The sequence below is a fragment of the Sinocyclocheilus anshuiensis genome, unplaced genomic scaffold (assembly GCF_001515605.1).
Source record: "Sinocyclocheilus anshuiensis isolate Anshui unplaced genomic scaffold, SAMN03320099.WGS_v1.1 scaffold944, whole genome shotgun sequence".
In the NCBI taxonomy this organism is placed as follows: domain Eukaryota; kingdom Metazoa; phylum Chordata; class Actinopteri; order Cypriniformes; family Cyprinidae; genus Sinocyclocheilus; species Sinocyclocheilus anshuiensis.
Window position 1 is genome coordinate 1368307 of NW_015549559.1, and position 9248 is coordinate 1377554.

The 9248-nt window shown below is 37.7% G+C and overlaps 1 long non-coding RNA gene across 1 annotated transcript in view; it reads left to right on the top strand.

Moving 5' to 3' along the window:
* Positions 1-1688: 1688 nt before the first annotated feature.
* Positions 1689-9248, top strand: part of LOC107657117 (uncharacterized) — a 162374-nt gene continuing 154814 nt past the window's right edge. The window contains exons 1-2 of the long non-coding RNA XR_001630640.1: positions 1689-1891; positions 2088-2151. This is a non-coding gene — a long non-coding RNA (uncharacterized LOC107657117). The remainder of the gene's footprint in view (positions 1892-2087; positions 2152-9248) is intronic.

Sequence of the window (9248 nt, forward strand, 5' to 3'; positions counted from 1 at the left end):
AACATAGTTTATTGTACAGTCAGTGTTTCTGAGGCCAACACAAACAATGTGATTTGGTTTTCAGAACAGTTTGCACATAACTGGAATTTTTCTGCACTAATGTTAATGTTACATTTATTTAATGACCAGGTAGAGATTCATTTTAAAATTGCATTTGGAGCTGGCATTAATTGAGGAACATTTGCTTTGTTGTGACAGAAAACTAAACTTTGTAGCTGACAGATGTTTCAAGGAGAGAGAAAGAGAGAGAGAGAATTCATTCCATCTCCTTCGGTTGCAGAATATAAAAGCATATATTGTTTCCCCTGAGTTACCTCTTCCCAGTTCCTCTTCAGTATTCTATGGACGTTGTGTTCTTCTGAGAAACCTGACTCTCTGAAATTGCTTTTTATTGTGACTTACTTAGGCTGTTAATGTAAGCTATTACTGAGCTCACAAGTTACTATAGCAACAAAGCTGATAATGTGTACTGGGAGACCAAAGTGATAGATTACATGTGCATGCTATGTCATATCCAATAACTCAAACTTACTATACGGCACATTATTCCAGTGGTCTGAGAGAAATCAATATATGTGGACACAACCCAACAAGCCATGCTCCATCTCTCTCTCTCTCTACATCAGTCTCTCTGTGTGTCTAATTCTGCACGACAGTAAGGAAGCTGTAGCAGATCAGGCCATGTATCTATGATGTCTGTGTGGAGCTACAAGAGGCAGGTGCTGTACAGACACCATTCAGAGACTCTATTCAGCTCCTCTCCTCCGTTTCTCCATTCATGCAGGGCAAAACGCCATCTGCTCCTGTTGTGCCTGGAACTCTCACAGCTGACCAAAAAAAAATCCACCCCAACAGCTGTTGCCAAACAAAAGCCAAATAATGAGGGCAGAGAAAGGTTACACACAAGTAAGAGAGAGAGAGAGAGAGAGAGAGAGGGTGAGAGGGAGGGAAGGGTGAACGCACTGCTCTGATGAAAGGGGAGTCAGAAACAAATCTTTTACAGATTATGAGGAGGAATGCTCTTTTCAATGGGTGCAGTAGAAACAGTTAAATGTGAGATGGTAAATCTTGCCTCTTGTCTCTATGAACTTGGTGAACTCCATTACGGCTGTCAAATAGAGAAAGAGGAAACAGTATTCATGGCTAGTCTTTTGAGGGCCCTGATGAGTCAGACTGATGACAACAAGAGTTGAGAAAATGAGTTGAGAGTTCATGTTACACAGCATTTTAAAATATTAACTAGTTAGGATGGCTAAACATAGAAATGCTTGTAAAATCACCATTTTACATTTTGTATTTTATTCATTTATTTATTTTGCATATTTGGCCATCATCAATATTCAGTAATGTGCTGTAGCTGATGTGAAGAATACTATCTGCATCATAGGTGGATATGAAATTGTAAGGAATATGATGATTCCACAACCCTACAGAAGATAAGTGGTATATGGATTGTAATAATAATAAGAAAAATAATAAAACAAAATAATAACAATACTTATTCTTTTTTAATTATTCATCTAGTTTTTTTTTTTTTTTTGGTGTGAGGGCTCAGGACCATAAAATGTTCGATAAAATGTTCGAATGCAATGATAGGATGTCCTACCTGCCTGTCAACCTATATGTTTGCATACCGCAGCCAATAGAGAGAGTCTGGGGCGTGGCTACTGTAGCAGAGCTGACTGAGCCAGAGGGTGTTGTTTAGCCGGAGTGGGAAGATTAGGCACTTAAATTCCGTCACAGAAGTGCAAGCCAAAATTCGAAGACTTGCCAAAATCCTCAGAGACAGACAAGGGTAAACATTGGCAGCGTTTTTACAAGATGGAGAAATTTGATGAAATGTTTGTGTTTCAATCGATTAGACGAACTCGCTGAGTTTCTTCTCGACGGGGTAAGCTATAAACTTCAAGTTAAAAGTATTCCTAATATGTTAGACCTTTTATTGAAAGTAGTCTAACATTACTTTTCCCTGTTGAGACATGGCTTCACTTTGATAGACCCGTAAGAGCTTAGGGAAGGCGTGAAGCGCGAAAAGGACGTTTGCAAAGATTGTTTGAAAACATGCATTATTTTTGTATTTCCGCTAGGTGACACTATAGTAGCGCAGAGACTGCCTAGCGTACCTTTAATGCACGCTGGAGACGCAGTGACGTAAGTAATATTTAATATTTACGTTTCACAAAAGCATATAGCGATGTAAGTAGAAACAGTCATTAAATTAAGGAGAGCTTTGGACCACTTGCAAGTCCATTATGCAGTCTGCTTACTGTTTTTGCAGTTTATTAGACACAAAGGGACACACAAAAAACAATATTAATGCATTTTGATTTCCCCCCCCCAAGGCTATTATGCACTACATTCAAGAATAAAGTAGTGTTGTTGAAAATGCTTTTGAAACGACGTTGCTTGTCACGTGGTAGGCATTAATTTACATGACAATTGGAATATAACTTCAGGTCTGTTTTGATAAGCATTAACTATTTGCAATAGAAATTTCATATGTTCTTAAAATAATCAAACAGAGAAAATAAGAGAGCGAGAGAGCTGTAAATAAATGAATGATGCTCTATCTGCCAAAGGTTATACTCTTCTGCTTCTATATACCAATGAGGCAAATACTCAGAATCCTACTTCACAAATCCAGCCAATGATGAATTCACTAGTGAAGTTATTTGGTTTGGTCAGAGTGTAAACTGAATTCCACATGAAGGTGTAGACAGCAAGACAGCATGAATACACATCAACTTAATCCTAATCCTCTTTCATAACAGTATGGAATTTCGTGGAAAGAATATGTATGTATGTAAATTTGATTCTTTTGAACCTGATGTGAACTATTGTCAACAAAATATGTGAAATTGTATGGGGTTCAAGAATATATGTGTACATAATTATATAAAACAAGACCTCCAAATGGTCATCGAATTATTACATCGAATGCAGCTGATTTGTCACAAATAGTTTCAAATAAGATGAAATGATGTTAAAATCATCAAACACTAAACAATACTGAATTTACCATCTCTGTCCTTCAGACAATCTCTGCATTCATTCTGCAGTAGACTGCAACACAATAAGATTCGTGCATTATAAATGAGTTTTAATCAAAATGAGTTCTCTATTGTTTTTCAATGCTTCGACCACCCCAGTGATGTGATCATGTGAGCGTGTGAATGTGTGTTTATGTATGTTGCCCCGGCTCTGAGTCTGGTTTATTATGTTCTTGGTTCCATTCAATTTGTCATGTGTATGACTGTGTTGATGAGGCTGCGGAGGTGCTGGGGCTATTTATCACACAGCTCCTAATGCACTAATTCTGTGTTCATGATCTTCAGAGGGTTCATCCATCAACATAAGGTTGACAGAACCCCACCCCCACCCCTTGTCCCTAACCCCGCCTCCCCCAAAAGCCGTCTGTAAACATATGGGCCTCATTTTTTCATCAGTGTCCTAAATTTCACACAATCAGTGGAGATGTCTTTTGAGAACACTCTACCACAGATGGCTTGTACTTAATGATGAGGCGGACCAGGAAGCATGAGAAGATTTTGATTAGACTTTTGCTTCAAATGAAAAGTGTAAAAGGAACAGATCCATGTAACAAAACACACTAACTGAAATCTGTTTTATTTTACCTAGTTTTAAACTAATCAAAAACTTTAGTGCGATATAAATGCACAAAAAGATGACTCTAAAAAGTGTATATTGTGAAATCATGTTACAATTTAAAAGGACTCTTTTCTATTTTAATATATATATTTAAAATCATTTATTTCCTGCCGTCCTTTTCTGCAGTCCTGCAGTACATGATCCATCAGAAATCATTCTAACAAGATGATTCGCTGCTCAAGAAACATTTCTTATTTTTTGGGATTTTTTGATGAATAGAAAGTGTGTGTATGTTGTCTTTGAGGACAAAAAAAGGTTTCTGTAAAGAGCTCCTGACCACAGCATGATTCACAGTTTCACAGTCTGACCCGGCTCTCATCTCTGTGATTGACTGGGCTCTCTGAGACACTGGTTCTCAATTCCAGTCCTGGGGACCCCCTGCTCTGCACAGTTTGCATGTCTCCCTTATTTAACATGCTTGATTCAGATCATCAGTTCGTTAGGAGAGAGCTCCATGAAATGAACTGAGGCCACATCCACACAAAGCCAGAGCTATATTTTTTCTATTCATTCATTCATTAAAAAAAAAAAAAAATCCGTAAACAGCTTCATCTCAAGAAATATTTGCGTACACACGAAACCACTGAAACCGACTCGAAACTATGTAGTATACATGCCAGACCAGTATGTGGTGCTGTAATTCTGCCACAGAGATACACTAAAAACGGAGAAGACTTGGAGCATGCGCATAAACCTTGCGCGCTGTATGCAAACATTTTTGAGTAATTTTTGATTTTTCTTTAGTAAAGATAATAGGCTCAGTAGCTTCTGCAGCATGAACACTAGCATGTAGTCCGCCATTGTTCTTGTTGTTGCTGTTACGTGACGTATAGCGGTGTCTGACTAGGGCCGAGACATGGGGTGATGACATCATCGTTTCACAAAATATACAGATTGGCTGTACACACGAAAACGCAAGGGTGTTGTTTTCAGATTTATCCACTCTGGGACCCAGTTTCTGGCTCCCAAAATGTTGTATCAGTCTGAATGAAACGCCGTTACGATACAAAATGTTTACGTATACAGCTGAACGCGTCTCCATGTGGATGGGCTCTGAGTGTGTCAGATAAGAAAGACATACAAAATGTGCAGAGCAGTGGGTCCCCAGGACTGGAATTGAGAGACACATTTCCTGTCGGGGTTGTGTTGTGTGTTTCTGGGTCAGTGGCCTGGTTTTTTTGGGGGATGAGGATCTTTTGCAGAGGACCAGAGTCTTAATACAATAGAGACTCTTCAACAGCTGCCCTGTTCTCAGCCTGCCAAATGAAGTGACCAAGCCCTGATGAACTTTTCCCTTTTGTTCTCTGGCTCTGCCATCTTTTTCCCCCTCACTGGATTGGCAAACTCAAATCATTAGGCTTCATTGGAAGTGATGTACGGTTGGCTTTTGTTTGAGCAGTGCTGTTGTCATATCTTGTAATTCATTAGACACAGCAGAGTGCACAAACACAACAGGGACTTCACTGAATCAACCTTACATGCATGTTGTTTATGTAATGTTGAGAGTGCATGATGATGATGGTGGTGTACTGATTAGTGTTGATAAACAGCATCTGTTTAGCTCAAACCTGCAGAATAACCTTTCATTTCTTCTAAATAAGGTTTTTCTGCACATCAGTGGAGAGGGACTATCTTCTGTGTGCCAGAACGTCATGGTTTATTTTCATCAGATTAAATGATTCTGATGTTGAATCGCATCTTTTGCAGCCTGCATAAAAGAAAAAAAAATCTTAAAATGTAATCTTCCAGGAATATTTATAGTCAAGGCTGCAACATTCGATGGAAAAAGTTAAAGGGGTCATATGCTGCTTTTTTAAAGATCATTATTTTGTGTATTTGGTGTAACAGAATATGTTGACATGCTTTAATGTTCAAAAAACACACTTTGATAAAGAATATCTCTTTGGTTTTGAGACTTTAGTCTTTGCAACTTCAGGGATCTTATCTATGCACAATCAGCTTGTAACACTCCAAAGAGAAAGGAAAACTTGAAATCGCATCATATGACCCCTTTAAAGGAATACCAGTCACATCTATTAATTTTGTTTGTGTCACCCTCTGCCACATTGGAGTCTTTTGAATTCAGTCATATATGACATACTGTAGTTTACAATACAGTGTTTTAAGGATTTTTTCTTTTTTATTTAGGTATTTTTTTAAATGTTGTAAACATTTTGCTCTGTGGGATGTATCAAATGCTTTGCCTTCGAGCAAGAGAGAAACTGGGAGATATAATGGGAGAAATAATGTTATCCTGACAGTATAAATCAGCTCCAAAGTAAGGTAAACATTTGTGTAGCTGTCACATTTAATAAAGTGCCCTGGCATTTCAAGCAGCTTTGAAGAGTTGTTCAGCGTAATAAATAATATATCTAGCCTTAGACTTCAAGACCTCGTATGGAAGTGAACAGTAAATATTAAGAGGAATTTTGTGTTTCGAGTGCTGACTAGTCATCAGATTTAAAAACTAAACCTGCAAGGGTCGACTGTGTTCCCAGACATACAGACCAATTCTTCTCCATACTATAAAAAACGAAATCGCCTTGACAAAATACACAGTCTGTACTTCATACCATGTCAAAAAATGTGATCTAAGTTGGCATGGCAACAAATCTCCAGGGAAGGAAAAGGTCATAGTGGCTATAAATTCATTGCTTTGGTTAGAACGAGGTGGTTTCCTATTATCATCTCCATTCTGCAGTAGCTTTATTCTCTCTGTCTCTCTCTCCCTCATGCTCTTATAAATGTGGTGATTCACTGCTCCAGAGCTAAGCAAGCTGATGATTTTAATTTTCTGTTTTCAGAGTAATAAACATTGACATGAGAATGTGCCTCAGGCTCGAGCTCCTACTGAGAAAATGAAATTAGTTTTTCAGCTGACTGATCAGCAACATTTTACACGTAATAATCATGCGTTTATTTGAGTGTGGGAGCTCTCTGTTTATGAATGCTAGTATGTGTTTTGTATGTTTACATCCATTTCTAGGAAGAAGAAAAAAAACAAAACCCTGATATGTTTGTGCCCAGGAATTGCGATGTATAGCGTTCAGATAGTTCATTCATAGCCCTCTGACTCCACTGAGCGCATACATTAGTGTTTTTGATTTTGCTGCCTTATGTTGAATGTTGCAAACAAACATTGTCGTATCTATAATTTATCTTTGTTGTAGTTTAGAGGTAAAAGAGGTGGCCCAATTACCTCTCTGACACAACATTTATTCCATTTACAAACTGTCTGACCTTACATCTCAATGAATAATGCACCCCAGGTGTGTATTTGCTGTGGTGGCACAGGTCTTGAGTCATACACCAATGTCTCAGTTGCTTACAGATGTGCAATGGCTGATGCAAGAAGCGGTCAATAAGAGAGGCCCTCTTTGTCCCTTTCTGCCCTGGTGTATACAGTACGGTTGTTCTCTCAGATGACTTTATTTGAGAAATTGTTCAGGAATCTCATACACCAGAGAATTGCAAGATTTTCAAAGGTCCACTTTTTCCAGGAAACATTAATTGGACAAGGGTGAAGCTAGGAGAGTTGTACATGGTGCATTGTGGGTAAATGTAGTCAACCGAGAGTGCCCGTCTGACTGCTTTCCGCATAAGTTTAAACTTTACTCATTCATGTACTTCGTTCCAAGTCTCTATCATTTCGTCCATATTGAGTTGTCTACCTTTGAACTGAACATGCTTTATTAGTTTTATTCCTGCTGTTGGCAGCCAGTGTTGGGGTATCACATTCATTAGTGTCAGTTTCATTGCCTGCTGAGTTCAAAGCATTTATCTGATGAGAGAGAGAGTTGGCGCGGTTACACTGAGAAACCCGCAGCACCTCTCCCCTGCAAACACTTTACATCTGTCACTCAGCTGATGCAAAACACAAAAACAGCAACTTGTTTATTGGCATTGTTTTGTTCAGTTTTCTCTGTAGCGTTCCTCAGAGGAGCACCTGCTGTGATCATTTTTGTTTGATATAAACTTGTAACAAGTTTGTTGCCCTTGAGGGTTTTAATTAGCAGTAGTGAATAAACAGGCAGAGCTGCATCATGCCCGAGTGGTCAGTTAAAGAAATAGAAAACACATAAAAGTTATATATACTGAAAAATAAAATAAATAAAATGTTACGCCAGTTATTCAGATCTATTTCTGTGTACTGTGTATTTATTTAGAATTTAATAAAAACAAACATAAAAATGTGTAAATATGCCTTAGGAATATTTTACATAGATTTTATTACTTCAATTCCTCGATAATTGGTCAAATTAATAATAAATTATCTCAGTGTTCAAAAAGTTAATCGTGATTAAGCTACTTCTCAAATTGACCATCGCATGTACTCCTCGGTAGACCTAACAGCCACATAAACTCCTTCGCGAAGGGATTCGGTGGCTCACTTTTGTTTCAAACAACTCCGAGATGGTCACTTGTCGCCACCTACTGATGTAACAAAGTAATCTGCAGAAAGGTGAAAAGTGACTGCAACAAATGAATCGTTCACTCAACCAATTTGCTCAACAGTGCTGATTCATTAAGAGATTGCTCAGAACAGGGTTGCCAAGTCCAAGGTTTGCCTGCAGAATTACTATTAAATTGTTGCCGCGTGCTGATTTTTTCCCCCTCACTGGTTAAAGGTTTGACATATTGACTGTGTTTATGATTACTACCAGTAATTTAAAAAAAAAAAGATTTTCAAGTTGAAATTGTGTATAACTCTGTACAACAGTGACTGTAAAATATGTGTTTTAGGTATTTAAAACCTGTGTTTTGCACTGATTTGATTGATTTTTGTAGTGGCCTCATTTAGAACTATTTTTGTTGGCAGAGCAAAAATACACAAGGTAACTGGCAATAACAAGTCTAAAATGTAAATTACACAATTCTTATTGGTTGAACTGTTGTATCTTTATAGTGCAAAAGTTGTGTTTGTGTGATATTCTCTAATTAAAACATATCCTAAAGAAAAAATGAATGTCCAGTGAAGTGCAACACCCTGTGGACTGATCTACAGATTATCTAGGGTAGAGTTTATAAACAGCCTGAAGGTGATGATGATTTATGTCAAATCATGATGAAATATGCCTGTTTGCCAATTACTCTCACCCTCTGAGGTTGATGTTATCCATTATTGTCAAGTGTTTTATACAATTTACTTCTAGGGTTTGGATCTCACATAGATAAAACAAACTACATCCATATTGATTTTCTCCCAGGCTGTTCTTTCTTTGAAGGCCAAAATTCAAATATTTAGCCTGCACCTGAATTTCAAGCCTTCACTAAAGCATGGAAAAAAAGTAGTCAGGAAACGTGCAAGAGTTTGAGAAAACCATCTAAAAAAAAGAGGCATGAAAGGATTCGAAGACTTTCTCAGACAGTAGTAGGAGTGAGCATGAAAGCACATTTCATATATGGGTTTTTAAGTGCTCCCTGCAAAACTGGAAAAAAATAATTCTAATAAATATATATTTTTTATAGCTTTCCAGTAAAAATACTTAGACATCCTTAAAGAAGATACATTTGTCTGAGAAGCAAAATTGTGCAAGATAAGAAGACCTGTTTTTTATGTTTAAACATGGAACTCTAAA